General features: G+C 40.7%; 1 protein-coding gene and 1 pseudogene across 2 annotated transcripts in view; both read left to right on the forward strand.

Moving 5' to 3' along the window:
- The window catches only part of VPS36 (vacuolar protein sorting 36 homolog), a 320,991-nt gene that overhangs the window by 265,625 nt on the left and 33,929 nt on the right, over window positions 1–21,437 (forward strand). The window lies entirely within an intron of this gene.
- LOC306660296 (BCL2/adenovirus E1B 19 kDa protein-interacting protein 2-like) lies at window positions 10,998–11,628 on the forward strand (annotated as a pseudogene). The gene has a single exon. The product of its transcript is annotated as a BCL2/adenovirus E1B 19 kDa protein-interacting protein 2-like (transcript).

Consider the following 21,437-nt stretch of genomic DNA (forward strand, 5'->3'; position numbering starts at 1 on the left):
TAAAACCTAGTTGAGGACAGACCCAGGTCTTGTTAGAGATTAGAAAGCACTGAACTTGGAGCCAGGATGTGTGTGTCAAAGTCCTTGTACAACCTTTAGTGAGCCACTTAACCTTTCTTAAGGTCATCCCAACCATGGGATGGCTGAATCACCAGCTTCCTTGAAGCCTCTGTGCTCCATGAGGATGCTGTAGCAAACCACCATGGAGTGGCTGCCACTGCACTGGGGGATTTGCACCCTTGGTTGGCCATCAGTCCCCAACCTAATTCTTTGTCTTGTCTTTCTTTTGTCCCTTCCCTACAAAGGCTGTTTCAAACTCTTTACAATCCGAGCCATGCCTTTTACATTTCTCTTCTCCTCCACCTCTCCTTGACACCCTCAGCCTCAATTTGTTCTGTAATTACAGAACAATCAAGATTTGGCTCAAAATATTAACCCCTAATCTACAAAGTTACCTTTTCTGTACAAACTCTCATCCATTTGTTCCCTGACTGGCTTGCTGGCTAAAACACCATGCCTAGCCCAGTGGCCGATGTTGCGGGCGAGAGGGAGAAGGAGAATCGTGAAGAAACCCAAGCATCGAGAGGTCAAGTCACTTGCCCAAAATCACACAGGAGCTAAGGGAAGAGACTGGTTGGACAAAGTTCTGTCCAGTTCCAAAGGCTAGGCTCTTAGCCACATGATGTGCAGTAACACCTCCCAGAAAGCTTCATTTTCAAAGCAAGGGGGCTGCAGGAACTAGAAGTTCTTCTTCCTGGAATAGATCTCTTCCCTTAATATTTTATAAAAATCTCATCGGCTTAGAATTCCTCCCAAAATGAGCTCTTTCTGCCCTCTTTAAGAATAGAGAAACAGGGCTGGGGATTTAACTCAGTTGGTAGAGTGCTTGCCTCACAAGCACAAGGCTCTGGGTTCAATCCCCAGCACCGCGCCAAAAAAAGGGGGGAGGAGATAGAGAAATATATACATGGTAAAATGCCTAACGTTCCCCAGGAGCTCAGAGAACTGATTAGAAAATCATTCCAGTCAACACTAAATCAGGAAAGTGCCTATGCAAACTTTGTTCTAAGGGTAACTTCCTCGGAACCCTACGGGTAACTTCCATAGGAACCCTATGGCCTCCTGAGAATAGTTTGTTTTGTCTTGTTTTGCAGTGCTGAGAATGGAACCCAGGGCCTCATTCATGCTGGGCAAGTGCTTTACCACTGAACCAGCCCCTGAGAACAGTGTTTTAGAGGCCTGGATCACTACTCCCTGGACACATTGGTCAAACCAATAGTATTTTAGAGCTGGGTTCAAAAAGGCAGTGCAATGGCATCTCTGCTCCAAAAAGCTGTTTGCTGAATGTGAGGTTGCATAACCCAGGGACATCAGTGCAGCTGGTCCTGAATGGGTGGCAGGTGTGACGCAGGTGAGAGTACAGACACATTAGCTACGTGGAAAAGTGAGCCTTTGCTACAAGTGCAATCGAATTTCACAATGTACTGGTTAATGATACCACAGGAGAAACAGTTTCACAAAGTGTGTAAACTGAAGTTGCAAATAAATCAAAAACACAAGCTGGGTGTGGTGACGTGCATGGTACACCTATAATTCCAGTGACTTCAATGACTGAGGCAGGAAGATCACAAGTTTAAGGTCAGCCTTAGTAGCTTAGAGAGATGGGTTCAATTCCCAGGATCCCATCAAAAAAAAAAAAAAAATCAAAGACACAAACCATTTTGATTCAAATGTACTTTTAGTTAATGAGCAAGAAGAAAAATGCTTTTAATTACACAAGTGGTTGCTCATTCAACTTTGCTGAAGACTCCCTCAATTCTTCTCTGGATAGAAGTAGAATTTGCATTGGAAATATATAAGCATGGATATGAATTTCTGCCAAATAAAGGGGGTAATTTGTACTCAATGTAAAAGTTGTTAGAACATTCTGGGGGAGGCGGGAGTCTCTTGCTTGCTTTTTCCTTGACAGTTTTTCAGTGGTATATCAAAGAAGAAAGAAGGTAAGGTCAACTGTGACATGCATATATCATGAGATTTATTTGTAAAGTTTGTACTTTTTTAAAAAGACAAAAATTTATAGTAGAAAAAATAGGGAAAATGCCTATAAGTAACTAAAGTTCTTATGGATCATCAATAGGGTAAAATACTGTGCTATCATTTAAAAATTATTTTCTCATATCATATGCTTTAGACCATAATTGGTTATAAGAATGCCTATCAGTTTATTTATTTATTTATTTGTTTGTTTGTTTGTTTATTTATTTATTTATTTATTTTTGTGGTACTGGGGAATGAGCTCAGGGGTGCTCTACACTGAGCTACATCCTCTATGCCCTTTCTAATTTTATTTGAAGACAGGGTCTCCCCAAGATGCTGAGGTTGGCCTTGAACTTGTGATCCTCTTGCCTCAACCTCCCTAGTCACCACAGCAACCAACCAGTATATTCATTTTAAACATAAAAAGAAATCTAGAAGAGGATCCAGGTTTGGTTGATTTAATAGCTCAGCCATATCTAAGTGAGTTTCTCCCTGATTCTCTTGGCTTTTCCCTTTAACTACAAAATGGCTGCCACGGCTCTGTCCATCACATACTCACGTGCAATATTCAAGCAGGAAGGAAGCACTTTCACCTATCTCCTTTTCATCAGAGAAAAAAACTGCCCCAGCAGCTCTCTGGATAGAGTTCCTTTGTGTTTCATTGACCGGGAACTGGATCTCATGCTCCTCCCAAAAATAAACATTGGGAGGAAAATGGAGTTACCATGATTGGGTTTAGAACAGGACCAGCTAGTAAATATTTAGGCTTTCCAGAGGATGTAGTCTCTGTGGCATTTGTTCAACACTGCCATCATAGAGGTACAGCAGCAGTAGACACTGTAGATGACTAACTGTGGCTATATTCCAATAAGACTTCAGCTTTGGATGCTGAAATTTCGATTCCATGTAATTTTTCCTCTCACAAAACAATATTCTTCTTTTGATTTTTTTTCTAATTATTTAAATTATTAAAAATTACTTAAGATTATAAAAAAGCATTTTGTATGGCATGAGGTATTAAGAAAGGTGATAGGCAGATTTGGCTAGCAGGCTATTGTTTGTCAAATTATCCCCTTTATTCCACTCATAGATCCAAATCCATTTATTTATTTACCCCCTTGAGACTGTGGGAAAGGCCCACCTTCCCTGAGATTCTACCCACCAGCCCTGAAAAGAAAGAAGAGGATCTGTTAGGCCATCAAAAACGTCCCTTGCAGCATATTAAGGATGTGGGAAATGCTCAGGAATATAATAATTTTTAGAAAGCAGATTACATGTCCGTGTAGGGGACCCCTTTCATGCCCATCATAAAGGCTCATAGCTGACAACCCCCATTTTTTAAAGGCAGGTTAATTAGAGAAAAGCATAACAAATTTATCAATGTACACAAGCACAGGAGTTATTCAAAATACAAAACTTAACTGATGATGGACATTTTAATACCCTCTTTACAGGGAAGAGGAGGTGGCTACAGGGGACAAGATGAGCCTGGAGGACACTTGGCCTGGTACAAAGCTCCCCTGGGCTCTGGGTGTGGTGTTCCATCTTCAGGCCTCCTCTCTGTTGGGAACGTCATCTTCCATGGTAGAAATTTCGGTAAGAAAGTTTGAAAGCGATTATGTCTCTTTGGTTCTCAAATCTCTCTCCTTCCATCACATGTTTTGGTCACTTGGTCAGTGGAGATTTCAAGAGTATCTCTGTCCCCTTGTGGAGAATCCCTTTCTCTATGAACCAGACAAGACAACCAAACCAGGAGGGCTTGCTACTGCACCCTGGGGTCGAACCTATATTTTGATGATTCACTATATGGTTAAAAAATCACACTTGTGATTTAAGACCAACAGTGTACAGGGGTTAAGTAGGATTCTTTTGTCCCAAACTGATGGTAAGGACCAAAGCTTAGGGGGAGAGCTGTTAAACACCAGGCATTTTAAAGGAAGTCACCACAAGCGGCTAATAACGCCACCTTCCAGGGCTAATGCAAGGTGGCACAATCTGCTGCTCCCTCGTCCCTCTGCATACCAGCCTGTACTGGGAGAGGAATTTAGATAGGTACTTGTCATTAGTCAAAGGCAAAGTGTCCCAGACAGGGAGAGGGAAGGGCTGTTTCCAGACTTAACCCCCACTTCATAAAAACAAGGGGGTCACCAAAAGAGGAAAGAGGATACATTTAGCTCTCTCCCCAGGAATGTTTGTCGAGCTGCCAAACCTGCAGTCCTCCAGAGTACAGTTACTGCCCGACCAGAGCGAAGCACCAGAGGGAGGCTTTGGGGGAGCCTGGTGGGAGTCTGGGGACAGCTGGAGACAGGGGTCCCAAAGGTGAGAACCACGTCTGATTTCCCGCAGAGGAATTTCTGAGGGGGGAAAGGAGTGGCCAGGAGGTGTGAAGGGACTGTACCCTGGTGGACCACAGCGGGGCTCTCGGTGGTTCCCACAGTGCCATATGAAGGAGGAAGCCGGTCACCGGAAGTAGAGCAGCCCCAGGCTGCCCAGGGAGCCAAAGAAGGTGGTACCCATGTATGAAGATAGTGGAGGTCCTTTTTCGGCAATGGAGTGGGCCTGAGTGAACCTGCTCACTAACCCCTAGAAAGCCCTGCACCACCATCTCTCCTTATCAAGACTGCCAGCATCAGATGGACCCAGAGCAAGGCCTTTCCCTGTCCCCTTGCTGCCCTGTGCTAGAGGAGCTGAACTTCTAAGAGAAAGGGGAGGAGGAGGGAGATTGGAATTAAAAGTGATTGGGACTGAGTTATAACAGCCAGGGATGGGGAAGTTCTAAGCTTTGTCTAACCACCCTGTTTTAAAATGCATCCCAACCCCTCCTTACCCTGTGATACATTTTCATTTTCTGAAGCCCTTTACATGCTATATAATTTATTACTTACACAGCTCTTGTCTATCTCTTTCCCTTTCCAATACCCCTATCTCAGAATGTGAACTCCACAAATACAAGGACCTTGGATTTTTACCTGTTTCCCTCGCTTTCAGAACTATGCTATTTGTGTAGCTCTTGAACTACATGTGACTACTTAACTTCCACTTTGTTACCATGAGATGAAATTTAGAATTCATTTTCTCAGTGCTACTAGCCACATTTCAAGCACTCAGTAGCCTCACGTTGCTAGTGACTCCTGTATTTGGCAGGACAGGTGTAGAACAATTTCATCTTTGTCAAAAATATTACTGAACATACAAGAACTGGCATGTTCTGGTAATCATTAAATATTTGTAGAATACAGTTCAGAGTTGTTTTTAAGACAAGATAGTCTAGTGGCTAAGAGAACAGAGTCCAAATGCAAATTGTTCTACTGTTAGTAACTGTGTAACCTTAGGTGAATTATTTTCTCTTTCTAGAACTCTGTTTCCTTATCTGTAGATTAATACTAATAGTATATATTATTATAATATATATTTATATTTCTAAAAAAATTCAAATGCAAAGTCAACCTCAGCAACTTAGCAAGACCCTGTCTCTAAATAAAATAAAAGGGCTGGGGATGTGGCTCAGTGATTAAGTGCCCCTGGATTCAATCCCTGGTACCAAATAGAAAAAAAAGTGTATCAATTCTACAAAAGGAACGTATGAAATCATAGATCCTGGGTATGTAATGATCGTCCACCAATCCTGAAAATTAAATATAAATCACATACTTAATATAATTTATTAAATATGTCATATATTTAATATAATTATATAGTTTATATATGATTTATCAATAAATATATTGATCTCAATGACTACTGGTACATAGACAACAAAGCAATATATTTATTGAGAGACAGTCATACATATAAGTGATCCCAGTAACTCAAAATATGATATTCAGAAGATCAATTTGACTGCTTAGAGGAAGTGGAATAAAAGAAGCAGCAAAATATGATTCATTTTGATGAATGCATAAAGAAGTAGCCACAGCACCTGTAAAACTCTCCTGTGGTGACATTTTGTGTCCCACTACCCTTTCACTAAGGATAAATGGCTTCCATTTGCTCTCTTGTGGCCCACTGGCATGAATGCATATGACAAACTGGCAGACTATTTCTAATTTTCCTGAAACTTTCTAGGTGTATTATTCGTTTAGTTCTTTCTGAAATGTATACTTTACTAGGTTTGAAGTGTTTCTTGGGATTGGCACAGTACCATTGTGTGTTGCTTAATGACAGAGTTATGTTCTGAGAAGTGCACCATTAGGTGAATTGGTATTAAGCAAACAACATGGAGTGTGCTTACACAAACCTGGATGATAGGTAGCCTACTGCATGCCTGGGGCCATAGGATCCCAGCTAAACTCTGTACTGAATGCAGCAAACAATTATTATATGGTGGTTTATGTATCTCAACATATCTAAGCATAGAAAAGATCCAATAAAAATTTGGTATAAAATATTTTTTAAAAATATTATGCCTGTGCATGGCACTGACTCTGAGTGGAGCTCACAGAACTGGAAGTTGCTCTGGGGAGTCAGTGAGTGAGTGGTGAGTGAATGTGAAGGCCAAGGACGTTCCTGTACACTGTTGTAGATTTTATAAATCCTGCAATTAAACTACACTAGATGTATTAACGACTTTTTCTTCTTCAATAATAAATTCACCTTAGCTTACTGTATCTTTTATGCTTTATAATTTTTTTAACTTTCAGACTTTTATAGGCAAGATGGCGAACTAGAGGGAGGTTGTATTCCTCATTGCTCAGTAACTCGGATTTTAAGCAGAGGATATCTGTTTCTCTGTGAGGCAGCCTTTGCTGCTTATGGATCCCCTGCTGTTTACCCCATTTGTCCACTGTGATCACCTGCAGTCTGCCAGCATATCGACTACTTTTTGAGTGCAGATTGCTCACTGACTGCCACCTACATCTGCCATTGGCCATTTGCCTGCCTCTTGCCTGCCCATCGCCTGCCTTTCACCTACTCGTCACCCACCCCCTGAGGTCCACCTGCTAATTGTTCACCTGCAGACCGATTGCAGACTGCCAGTGGTTGCCAGCTGCCTGCTGTTGCCTGGAAGTCCACTGTCACAGTACCCAGATGTGGTTACACGTGGTTGCTGCCATTTCGAGACAAAAGCCAGGACCTGTAGGACCACACCCTGCTTCCAAGACCCCTGGCCCAACCACATCCACACCCCGAGATGCAGTTCTCCATTTGCCAACACATTTGGAAGCCAGTGTGACCATCCTGGATTATCCTGGAAGTAGAAGCTCCCATCTTTAGGTGGGGCAAATCCAATCCTGAGACGCCTGCTGGAGACTGGAAGTTCATTGTCAGGTACCTTTCATGCATCAGGCTACTGAAGACCGGGAGGTTTGAATAGTATATGACTATTACAGTGTAGATTTTTTTTTCTCCTTTTTGAAAATTTTTAAGTTTTTATTTCTTTATTTTTCTTGCTCTATTTTCCTTTTGTTTACCTGTTTCCTCAGAGTCTCTTTCTCCCTTTTCTCATGCTAACAATCAATTTCTTTTGATTACACTTTCACTCTTTCTATGATCTAGAACTTCTGTATACTCTTTTCTTATCCCACTTAACAGTTACATCCTACACCCCTCCCCATCCTCTTTGTCTTCCATTAGAAACTACAGACCTTATTGCAAATCTGTTTGGTACACTGTTGATAATTGAACTCATTTCTTTCTGTTTATTAATATTTGTGTATATTACTAATGGCTTCATAGGGGCTATTTGACTTAGGGCTGCATATTATCTGTACTGGGTGCTGCTAATATTGATCTCCCCCTTAAAGAAGAAGTTTTGGAAACCTGTAGGGTCACTATAAGCCTATATAGGGAAAACTGCAATACCTCAGATCTGCACCACTAAAGGGGAAGATACATGAACAACATGAAAAAACAAGGGAAGAAAATGTTCCAAACAAACCCAGATTCTATATTAATAGAACCCAATGACAGTATGGTAGAAGAAATGTCAGAAAAGGAGTTCAGAATATACATAATTAAAATGATTTGTGAAGCAAAGGATGAGATAAGAGAGCAAATGCAGGCAATGATCACTCCAATAAGCAGTTGAAAGAGCAACTGCAGGAAGCAAAAGATCATTTCAACAAAGAGATAGAGATTCTCAAAAAAAAAACCAAACAGAAATCCTTAAAATGAAGGAAATAATAAACCAAATTAAAAAACTCAATGGACAGTATCACCAACAGACTAGACCACTTGGAAGACAGAACCTCAGACAATGAAGACAAAATATTTAATCTTGAAAATAAAGTTGACAAAACAGAGAAGATGGTAAGAAATCATGAACAAAACCTTCAAGAACTATGGGACATCATGAAAAGAACAAATTTAAGAATTATTGGAATTAAGGAAGGCACAGAGATACAAACCAAAGGAATGAACAACCTATTCAATGAAATAATACCAGAAAATTTCCCAAATCTGAAGAATGAAATGGAAAATCAAATACAAGAGGCTTACAGAACACCAAATGCACAAAATCACAAGAGATCTACACCAAGGCACAATATAATGAAATGCCTAACATACAAAATAAAGGTAAGATTTTGAAGGCTGCAAGAGAAAAGCATCACATTACATATAGGGGGAACCAATACAGATATCAGCAGATGTCTCAGCCCAGACTCTAAAAGCTAGAAGGGCCTGGAACAACATATTTCAAGCTCTGAAAGAACATGGTTGCCAACCAAGAATCCTATACCCAGACTTTTGTAATGTCATACATTTTTCTTTATATCCTTATCCTATAAGCTTTTTTCTATTTTTAAGTTTATATTTTATTTTGTCTTATTTTCTTGCTATGTTACCAGGCAGGCCTCAAATACACAATCCTCTGCCCCAGCCTCCCAAGCAGCAGAGATCTCAGGCATGCACATATCTGGTTCTTTTTTTTTTTTTTTTTTTTTTGGGGGGGGGGTTAAAAACTAAGACACAGGCATCAGACACAGCGACCCACACCTGTAATCCCAGCTTCATGAGAGACTGAGGCTGGATTGCAAGTTCCAGGCCTCCCCTGGGTGACTTAGTGAGATCCTGTCTCAAAATTAATAACAATAAATTTAAAAAAATTTAAAGCTAAGAAACAAACACACACATTAGCCTAGGCCTACTCCGGGCACCCATCCTCGCAGTCTTCCTCCTTCGAATCTTATCCACCAGTAGTTCTTCATGGTCAGTAACATGGATGGAGCTGTCATCTCCTACGATAGTCATGCCTTCTAGAATCCCTCCTGAATAGCTACCAGAGAGTCTTCTTCACTTGGAGTTTCCAGAAGTATGTCCATGGAGCTTTGCCTGGTCTGATTCTTTTTTCTTTGTAAATCTGCTATTGCACCATGAACTTTCTATTAATGAAAACCTTTCAGCATTGGGATCCAAGTTTGCAAACTCACCCTCCCCTTGGCCCTCAGGGATTGAACCCAGGGGCACTCTACAGTGAGCTACCTCCCCACCCTTTTTTCTTTCTCTTTTGAGACAGGGTGTGACCATGTTGCCCAGGCTGGCCCTGAACTGACCAACCTCTCTCTTCAGCCTCCTGGGTAGCTGGAATTGCAGGTGTGCGCCACTACGCCTGGCTTCAGATTTTTTAAGGAGTTTGTCAGGGTCTGCAAAAGCTTCTAAAACCCTTCCCTGTGGATTTTCTTGGGACTTCGTCCTTTCTTCTGCACTTTCCTGCCTTCTTGCCTATCTTTCATCAGTCCTTTACCAGGTAATAGGAATTTTTCAGCTCTACTCTTATATGGAACCACTGTCCTCTCTGTAGTCCATCATAAACTGTCATTATGTGGTGTACAACTATAATTAAATATTAGAAGTAAATAGGGAGTAAATTAGGTATTGTGGGAAATACATTAAGATGAAGTAAAGTTCCTTGTACTATTATGCTAACCTATTTTAATATCTTTGCTATAATTTTACCCTTTTTCAATATTTCTATATTATTACAAATACTATGCATACCATAGCTTTTCAGCTTTGTGAACTATTTGTCATTGAATTCCGCCTCTGACTCATTAGCTAACAACTTTCCAATGATCATTTATTCATTGAGTGCTTTGGAATCAGTATGTATGTAGTTTGGGTATGTGTTTGTTATATGGCAATAAATAGAACCATTGTACTTGGTCAGCATAGGTTTCAAATATTTCATTTCAAGCCAGGCACAGTGGTACACACCTGTAATCCTAGTGGCTGGGGAGGTTGAGGTAGGAGGATCATGAGTTCAAAGCCAGACTCAGCAACTTAGCATGGCTCTAAGCAACTTAGCAAGACCCTATCTCTAAACAAAATATAAATAAGCCTGGGAATGTGACTCAGTGGTTAAGCACCCCTGGATTCAATCCCCAGTACCAATAAACAAATAAATAAAAAGAGCTGAGGATGCAACTTAGTAGTAGAGCACCCCTGAATTCAGTCCTCAGTACTGCAACAAACAAATAAATAAATACAATTGGGGATAAAAATCCTTGCCCTGCCCACCTCTACTGTTATTATGTTGATCAAATTAAATAATGCATATGGCAGTACTTTATGAATTTTTATATAAATGAAATTATATAAAAATATATATAACTGAATAAATATATAAATTTTATATAAATGGGAGTTCTTAAAGACCATCAAGATGATTAGAGATTGTATTTTAAAGTTTTTTTAAATTTAAAAATTTTTAAAGTCATCAGAGTAGAGTGATGACGTGAATGGGCTTAATTAAAAGGCTCCCAGGACCGCATCCCAGTCAGCTGCTGCAGCTGCCACAGGAAAACTGGGCTGGGGTTCCTACCACCCACCTAGAGAAGTGGGCTCCTCTCAGGGCCACCTCCTGAGATCTGGACCACACTGAAGGGGCGAACAGGATGAAGGGCGCCAAAGCTTCCTCCAGGGACGTTGGCTCTCTGGATTATCAGGAGTCAGTGGTTGACATAGAATCCAGGCTGAGAATGGAAGGTGTGAACTGAAAGAAGAGTGACAAGATAAGATTTTTTCCAACACCTGTACCAGAAGATGATGATATTGAAGCAGATACACCAGATGTAATGAACCAGAGAGTCAGCCTGGTTCACTAGACAAAGTTTTCGAAAAAAGGGAGAGGCTCCAGACATCCATGACACTGGACCCTAGCAATGGCTCTGTGTTTAGATGATTTGGATGTAAGTGGGGAGATTGACTTAGATGGTTTAGACACACCATCAGAGAACGGTAATGAGTGTGGATGGGAAGACAATCTTCCAAATCCAAAACTACGAAAGTAATTAGGAAAGGTTCTATCACTGAGCATACAGCAGCAGAGGAAATAAGATGGAGGATGCTGACATATGTTTAGGATTGGAGAACGGCACCATGGGGCTGATGTGAAGGCAACTGAACCCTATAAAAAAGGTATCAGCTTTGGAGAATATTATGGGAATGGATTAAATGTCATTGTGTTGGCTGCCTGTTTTATGCCTGAAACTGATTAATCTAACTATAGATACCTGATGGACAATCTCTTTAAGTATGTTATTGGCATTTTGAAGCTATTAGGCGCAGAAAACTACATGATAGTTTATTTAAATGGTGTAAAAACTCAAAAGAAAAATACCCAGTCTGGGACGGCTTATAAAATGCTATTAGCGAAAACCTTTTTACATTGTCTCACATGTGAGCTCTTGGGGGACACCTCACATCCAAACCATAACACAAGGACAAGTGCCAGGTCTTAATTCCAGATGGAGGAATACTTCCATCAGAAGACATGGAAATGATTCCATTGAACTGCAAGAACCCTTGAGGGGATTCAAGATGGCGGACTAGAGGGTGGCTGCGTTTCGTGTTGCTCCAGGACTCAGGACTCAAGACTCAAGAAGAGGAGATATTGAGAGACTTGGGACCAACTCAAAGCAGCCAAGTGAGTCTCTCCCATTGGGGAGGCATCCCGGATGGGGCAGTAGTCCCTGAACACAGGGAACTTTGTGAAGTAGAGCTGCCGGCGAGACACCCCTCCCCCCGCTGGAGCAGTGAACTCGGACAACTGGGAGCATCGGAGAGGTGGCTGCTCAGCACAGCGCTTGGACTCGGCACAACCCAACCCGGCTCTGGGAGGCTGCCCAAAGGAGAGGGTGCGCGGTGAGCTGTTTGTACTGAAAGCGACCACCCCTGAACACAGGGGGCTGCACAGAGGAGAAGGAGAAATACGGGCTCAGCACGTCGCTTGGACTTGGAGCAGCTGCGCCAGGGCTCCGGGCGGCTATCCGGAGGAGCAGCGTGGACTCAGGACTCAAGAAGAGGAGATATTGAGAGACTTGGGACCAACTCAAAGCAGCCAGGTGAGTGTCTCCCATTGGGCAGGCGTCCCAGATGGGGCAGTAGTCCCCAAACGCAGGGAACTTTGTGAAGTAGAGCTGCTGGCGAGACGCCACTCCCCCCGCTGGAGCAGTGAACGCGGACAACTGGGAGCATCGTAGAGGAGGCCGCTCAGCACAGCGCTGGGACTCGGAGCAACCACTGGGGCTCTGGGAGGCTGCCCAAAGGAGAGGGTGCGCGGTGAGCTGTTTGGACTGAAAGCGACCACCCCTGAACACAGGGGGCTGCCCAGAGGAGAAGGAGAAATGCGGGCTCGGCACGTCGCTTGGACTTGGAGCAGCTGCGCCAGGGCTCCGGGCGGCTATCCGGTGGAGCAGCGTGGTGAGTGGTTTGGACTCAGAGCAAGCGCTCCTAAACACAGGGGGGTTGTCTGGAGAAGGAGGAGGAGCACGGCGAGATGCTTGGGCTCGAAGTGACTGCACCAGGGCTACGGGTGGCAGTCGGGACGAGGAGGTGCTCAGTGAGTTCCTGGGACTCGTGACGAATGCACCAGATCTCTGGGTGACAGCTGGTGGAGAAGGAGGTGCGTGGTGAGTCACTTGGACTTAGAGCGACTGCACAGAACACCAGGTGGCTGCCGGAGGAAAAGGTGTGTGGTGGGTCTCTGGGACTCAGAGCAGTTGTACGGGGCTCCAGGTGGCTGCTCAGAGGAGGGGCCGCATAGCCAGGCGATTAAGTGCAGAGCAGGGTCCCAGGGCCTAGGCGGCTTCTTGGTGGAAGAGCCGCACAGACAAACTGAGGGGCGGAGGGAAGGCTCCAGAACTGCAGGCAGCTTCTCTGAGGAGAAGCAGCCTAAGGAGATTCGTCTGTGAAGGGCGAGGCTTCCAGGCCCAGGAGGTAGGTCCGGGTCCCTGGGAACATTGCAAAAGAAGGCTGCCCAGCCCAGGCGGTAGTTGTGAATTGAACGGAACCTCTAGGAGGGGAACTGACCAGCGAGACCTCCCCACCGGGTGAGTCCTCCCTGCCGTGTGAGGTTCTCCCAAAAGGACTGTAAAACCAGAGATACAGGCCCAAACTGCCCTTGCATCAGCCCACATCCTACTTCCAAGAAAGATCCAACAATATGTTGCCTGCAAGAGACTCACCTCATAGAAAGAGATACCCATAGACTAAAGGTGAAAGGATGGGGGAAAACATACCATGCACATGGACTCAGCAAAAAAGCTGGGGTATCCATCGTCATTTCAGATAATGTGGACTTCAAGTCAAAGTTAGTCAGAAGGGACAAAGAAGGACATTACATATTGCTTAAGGGAACCATAAATCAGCAAGACATAACAGTCATAAACATCTATGCCCCAAACAGTGGCTCATCCATGTATGTCAAACAAATCCTTCTCAATTTCAGAAACCAAATAGACCATAACACAATAATACTAGGTGATTTTAAACACGCCTCTCTCACCACTGGACAGATCTTCCAAACAAAAATTGAACAAAGAAACCATAGATCTCAATAACACAATCAATAATTTAGACTTAACTGGACATTTATAGAATATACCATCCAACCAAGAGCGAATACACTTTCTTCTCAGCAGCACATGGATCCTTCTCTAAAATAGACCATATATTATGCCACAAAGGTAATGTAAGCAAATACAAGAAGATAGAGACACTAGCATGTATTCTATCAGATCATAATGGATTGAAGTTAGAAATAAATGAAAGAGTAAAAAACAGAAGCTACTCCAACACCTGGAGATTAAACAATATGCTATTACATGATGAATGGATAACAGAAGATATTAGGAAGGAAATTTTAAAATTCTTAGAGGTAAATGAGAACAAAGAAACATCATATCAAAATCTTTGGGACACTATGAAAGCAGTACTTAGAGGAAAATTTATTTCATGGAGCGCATTCAATAAAAGAAGTAAAAATCAACAAATAAACGACCTAACACTACAGCTCAAAGCCCTAGAAAAAGAAGAACAGACCAACACCAAAAGTAGTAGAAGACAGGAAATAGTTAAACTCAGAGCTGAAATCAACGAAATTGAAACAAAAGAAACAATACAAAAAATTGACAAAATAAATAGTTGGTTCTTTGAAAAAATAAACAAAATTGATAACCCTTAGCCACACTAAGAAAGAGAAGACGAAAGAAAACCCAAATCACTAAAATTTGGAATGAACAAGGAACTATCACAACAGACACGATTGAAATACAAAACATAATTAGAAGCTATTTCGAAAATCTATACTCCAACAAAATAGAAATTTTCGAAGACATCAACAGGTTTCTAGAGACATATGAATTGCCTAAATTGAACGAGGAGGACATACACAATTTAAATAGAACGATTTCAAGTAATGAAGTAGAAGAGGTCATCAAAAGCCTACCAACAAAGAAAAGTCCAGGACCAGATGGGTTCTCAGCCGAGTTCCACAAAACCTTTAAAGAGCTCATTCCAATACTTCTCAAAGTATTCCATAAAATAGAAGAGGAGGGAACCCTCCCAAACTCATTCTATGAAGCCAATATTACCCTGATACCCAAACCAGACAGAGACAAATCGAAGAAAGAAAATTTCAGACCGATATCATTAATGAACATTGACGCAAAAATTCTCAATAAAATTTTATCAAATCGCATACAAAAATATATTAAAAAGATAGTGCACCACGATCAAGTGGGTTTTATCCCAGGGATGCAAGGTTGGTTCAACATCCGGAAATCAATAAATGTAATTCACCATATCAATAGACTTAAAGTCAAGAATCACATGATTATTTCAATAGATGCAGAAAAAGCATTGATAAAATACAGCACCCCTTCATGCTCAAACACTAGAAAAATAGGGATAGTGGGAACATTCCTTAACATTATAAAGGCCATCTATGCTAAGCCCATGGCTAATATCATTCTAAATGGTGAAAAACTGAAAGCATTCCCCCTACAAACTGGAACAAGGCAGGGATGCCCTCTTTCACCACTCCTATTCAATATTGTTCTTGAGACTCTAGCCAGAGCAATTAGACAGACCAAGGAAATTAAAAGAATACGAATAGGAAAAGAAGAACTCAAACTACCTATTTGCGGATGATATGATTATATACTTAGAGGAACCAGGAAATTCCACCAGAAAACTTTTAGAACTCATAAGTGAATTCAGTAAAGTAGCAGGTTACAAGATCAATGCTCATAAATCCAATGCATTTTTATACATAAGTGATGAATCCTGAGAAAGAGAAATTATGAAAACTACCCCATTCACGATAGCATCGAAAAAAATAAAATACTTGGGAATCAATCTCACAAAAGAGGTGAAAGACCTCTACAATGAGAACTACAGAACACTAAAGAAAGAAATTAAAGAAAACCTTAGAAGATGGAAAGATCTCCCATGTTCTCGGATAGGCCGAATTAATATTGTCAAAATGGCCATAGTACCAAAAGTGCTATACAGATTCAATGCAATTACAATTAAAATCCCAATGATGTACCTTACAGAAATAGAGCAAGCAATCATGAAATTCATCTGAAAGAATAAGAAACCCAGAATAGCTACAGCAATCCTTCGCAGGAAAAATGAAGCAGTGGGTATCGCAATACCCAAACTTCAACTTTATTACAAAGCAATAGTAACAAAGACGGCATGGTACTGGTACCAAAATAGACAGGTAGATCAATGGTACAGAATAGAGGACACGGACACAAACCCAATAAAATACAACTTTCTAATACTAGACAAAGGCGCCAAAAATATGCAATGGGAAAAGATAGCCTCTTCAACAAATGGTGCTGGGAGAATTGGAATCCATATGCAACAGAATGAAACTAAACCCCATATCTCTCACCCTGCACAAAACTCAACTCAAAAATGGATTAAGGACCTTGGAATGAGACCAGAGACTCTGCAGATTATAGAAGAAAAAGTAGGTCCCCGATCTTCAACATGTCGGGCCTAGGACCAGACTTCCTCAACAGGACTCCCATAGCACAAGAAATAAAAGCAAGAATCAATAACTGGGATAGATTCAAACTAAAAAGCTTTCTCTCAGCAAAGGAAACTATCAGTAATGTGAAGAAAGAGCCTACAGAGTGGGAGAATATCTTTGCCAATCATACTTCAGATAGAGCACTAATCTCCAGAATCTATAAAGAACTCAAAAAAACTCTACACCAACAATACAAATAATCCAATCGACAAATGGGCTAAGGAAATGAACAGACACTTCACAGAAGAAGATGTACAAGCAATCAATAAACATATGAAAAAATGTTCAACATCTCTAGTAATAAGAGAAATGCAAATCAAAACCACCCTAAGATTCCATCTCACCCAATTAGAATGGCGATTATCAAAAATACAGCAACAGGTGTTGGCGAGGATGTGGGGGAGAAAGGTACACTCATACATTGCTGGTGGGGCTGCAAATTAATGCAGCCACTCTGGAAAGCAGTGTGGAGATTCCTTAGAAAAACTTGGAATGGACCCTCCATTTGACCCAGCTATCCCACTCCTTGGTCTATACCCAAAGGACTTAAAATCAGCATACTAAGAGAAACAGCCACATCAATGTTCATAGCTGCTCAATTCACAATAGCCAGATTGTGGAACCAACCTAGATGTCCTTCAATTGATGATGATAAAGAAACTGGTATATATATTCAATGGAATATTACTCTGCCATAAAGAATGATAAATTAGGGCATTTGCAGGCAAATGGATGAATTGGAGAATATCATCTAAGTGAGATAAGCCAATCTCAAAAAACTAAAGGACGAATGATCTCGCTGATAAGTGGATGATGACACATAACCGGGGAGGTGGGGGGAGTGTTAGTGTTAGGTTAGAGTTAGGGAGGGGGACAAGAATGGAGGAAGAAAGGAACTGTTTAGAGGGAAAAGAAGGGTGGGAGGGTGGGGGGGAAGGGAAAAATAATAGAATGAATCAAACAACATTACCATATGTAAGTTATGATTATACAAATGATAGCCTTAACCCATGTACAAACAGACAAACAACATGTATCCTTTTGTTTACATAAAAAAAAAGAAAAAGAAAAAAAATGCTATTAGCAAATTGATAGAAGGTCATGGAAGAACCTAAAATCCCTAATCATCATACATCCCTCTTGGTTTATCAGAATACTTCCACTGTTATAAGACCATTCATTAGTTGAAGATTCAGCCAAAAACTCAGGTATGTCTTTAATTTAGCAGAACTAGCAGAACTTCTTCCCATGAAATATGTTGGCACACCAGAATGCATGAAACAAGTTATGAAGAGCTTAACGTAAAACAAGATGAACCAAAAAGTGAACAGTAAGTTTGGCATCTAGATCAAACAAGACTGAAGAATGTGCTGATGAAGCAATGCTCTTTTTTGCGTTTATAATGCATCTGTTGGCTTGCATTTTGTGTAATCTGTAACAAAATTGACTTTTGTACAAGGGATTGTTCACTGCCGTATTGGTTTGGAAATCTCTTGAATTTAGCTTTTTTTAATTTAATCACAGATGGACACAATACCTTTATTTAATTTATATATTTTTATGTGGTACTGAGGATCAAACCCAGTGCTTCACCCATGTGAGGCAAGTGCTCCGCCACTGAGCCACAACCCCAGCCCCTTGAATTTAGCTCTTTAATGGTTAATTAAATATATTGTAATCATTTTGTTTTTTATATGCTAAATATCTGAGAACTACACTTTATAAAGTAGTTTTTGTATTCGTTTATTGAAAAATGATGCACTTTCAGGAAACTATATGCATAAATAGCAAAGGAAAGAAATAATTTATATTTCTATGTTTTTGAGCAACATTTTTAAAATTTGTATCTATCTTGTAAAGAATAGGTAGGTGGTGCTGGGGATTGAACCTGGGGGTGCTCAAGCACTGAGCCACATTCCCAGCCCTTTTTATATTTTATTTAAAGACAGGGTCTCACTAAGTTGCTTAGGTTCTCGCTAAATTGCTGAGGCTGGTTTGAACTTGCAGTCCTCCTGCTTTAGTCTCCTGAGCCGCTGGGATTACAGGCTTGTGCCGCTGCACCCACATAAGATCATGATTTTATAAAACACGTGTGGATGTTTTGATTTTTGTAAAAGGTTGAATATATTTTCTTGGTAAATTTAGAAAATTAAGTTGCTCTAAGGCAAGGGTCAGTTAAACTAATTCTCATGAATACCCAAAGATCATGCACATAACCTACTAGATTAGTACCATTCTAAGCTTTTTTCTCACTTAATGTATATTGTTCCATAATTCAGAAGCACAAATCAAGTGTATTGTATACTTTTTCCTCTCTGAAAACAAAAAGCCATTTTTAGAACTAGAAATTTAATAGGCTAGGAGTTTGGGTTTGTATGTATGTATATATAGGATATTTTTATCTTCTGGCCCAAAGTCAGCACTGTTACAAAAGCCGTGGATTTGTTCACTAATGTGAAATAAACTATATGTCCCATGTATCGCTCTGCAGAATGTGTGAGTGCTTTGTAGTATTGTAGAGAATGTGACAAGTGTTCACCGTCACAATTTCTATAAGAAACGGACTGAATTTGTTGTTGTTGTTGTTGTTTTGCTTGTTTGTTTGGATTTGGGGGGGGTTATCTGGGATTGAACCCAGGGATACTTAACCACTGAGCCACATCCCCAGCCCTTTTTATTTTTTATTTTGAGGCAGGGTCTCACTCAATTGCCGAAACTGGCCTTGAACTTTCCATCCTCCTACCTCAGCTTCCTGAGAGGCTGGGATTACAGGCATGCCCAGCTCAGGGCTGCTTTTTAAACTCTCTCACTGTGGGCATTTTACCAAAATACTTCCATATCAATTACTTAAACTCAGTAGTAGTTGGACTAGTCAAATCTGATGTACTTTCAAGTTTCTGTTGAATCATGTTTGACAATAATATCATGAATTAAGTTAGTTTTGTGTATCTTAGAGCATCATTATAATGTGTTGTTTGGGATGAAACATTTAATATAAGCATGTAAGCGCTTTGTTTCATTTGGTAATTACCTATACATTGAAATAAATTGTACTTGTGCCTCAAAAAAATAAATAAAATTAAAGTCTCCTAGGAATAAAAAATAATCTCCTAGAATGTGGTAGCTAGTCTCCAAAAATGGTCCCCTAATGAGTCTCTCCTTCTGGTCCTCCAAGGGGAATGCAATCCCATTACTTTCAATCCGAGGTGGCCCCATCACTCAAAATGCCCCTTTAGCCTGGGCCTTTTGGAAAGCTCACTCTGAGGCAAGCCAGCAGCTCAGTAATCCCAAATATGCTGAGATGCCAAGCTGTGAGGAAGCCCAAGAGAACCAGGTACAGAAGCCATAGGGGCTGGTGGAGATGCCCAGCCAGCCTGTTTCTTTCAGGTATTCCAGTGGAAACATGAGATGTGTGAGTGAAGAAACCATCTTGGATATCCAGTCCAGAATACCTGCTATTTGATTTTCACCACATGAAAGACCCCAAGTTAGAACCCCTGAACTCAGCCAAGTCAACCTCAGATCCATGAGAGATAGTAGTTGTTGTTCTGAGTCACTAAATTTTAGGGTGGCTTGTTGTACAGCAATCCATCACTGTAATACAGGAGGATTTTGATGTTTCCTTTTTCATGGCAGCTTTGTTGAATTAATTAATATAAAATTTCACAAGGCATCTAGGACAAAGTTGCTGGTCCATATTGGGACTGATTTCAGTTGATTTGCTGCCTCTTACCAAAGATGCATTGTTTCCAGAAAGCATATTTTAAGGGGGAAAATGACTGGTAAATGAAACCAGAATAGAAAGAGGGAGGAGGAAAAATACTTTGCACTTTTCAGGCTTTAGTTCTGTCAGTTATAAATGATTGCTGTGAACAACTGTGCTACTTACAATTTTTCAAAGGATGAACTTTAAAGAATTTTTGGAATTTACTGAAGTTCTCTTTGTGGTTTAATTTGTGGACAATTAGAACTACCCAATTAGTTATCCTTCTTATTATAGTCAGGTTTATTGAGATAAATTTATGTCCAGTAAAATTCACACTTCTTAGGTGTCCAGATCTCTGAGTCTTGATAAGTGTGAAAGGTCTTATATCCACCGCCAGAATCAGAGGAGAGTATTTCAGTAACCTCCCCTAAAGTTCCCTTGTGCCCCTTCATTGTCAATCTCTTCCTTGCATCGCCATCCCCTAGAGCAACCTCTAATCTGATTCCTGTCCCTGTAGCTCCAGTTTCTTCAGGATGTTATATAAGTGGAATAATACGGGACACAGTCATCTTGCATCTGACTCCTTTCACTGAACATAACGCCTTTGAGATTCATCTGTTATTCCACGTTAGTACTTTTAAGATGGTGTAGATTATATTGATTTTTCTTTTCTTTCTTTCTATTGCTTTTTCTTTCTTTTTTTCTGTATTAGCTATCAAATCCAGGGTCTTGCACATGCTACGCAAGGCAAGTGCTTTACCCAAAGCCCTCAATTTTCTTTATGTATATTCTAAGGATATACAGAGTTGTGGGGGAAAAAAAGCCAAATAAGACATAGGGCCAAGGCTGTGCTTTTCAAAGTTTTGGCTGAGAACTACCTGTATTAGGATCATCTGAGGTGCTTTTTAGATTCTCAGATTCAGATCTATTAAATTACAATATCTAAGTTACTCAGTAATGTGTGTTAATACAAGCCCCCACAAGACTTTGATATATGCCTAAAGTCAAAGGCCCTCAAAAATTCTAGAATGAACGAGAGTATCAGAGTTAGAGGGTTCTGCATTTGAATCATAACAGATGTACGAAACTGGGCAAATTACTTGTCTTCACTGCACCTATTTCTTCCTCTGTACTCTGAAATAATTAAATTGACTCATCACATTTTTGAGCATCTATTATATGCTAGGTATGGTTCTAGAAACTAAAATTGCAGCAGTAAATAAAACAAAGGCCAAGGTTTATGGACTACATATGCTATCAGGGCAGATACACAATAAGCACTTAAGCACATAAACATATGAAATACTTTCAGACATTAATAAATACTCTGTGTAAAATGACATGAGATTTCAGTATAGAAGGTATCTATGTTAAGGCATAGTCTGGGGTACTTGTAACAGAGTGATCTTTTGTAAATTTCTGGAGGTG

The sequence above is a fragment of the Sciurus vulgaris genome (genome assembly GCF_902686455.1).
Source record: "Sciurus vulgaris genome assembly, chromosome: 4".
Classification (NCBI taxonomy): Eukaryota; Metazoa; Chordata; class Mammalia; order Rodentia; family Sciuridae; genus Sciurus; species Sciurus vulgaris.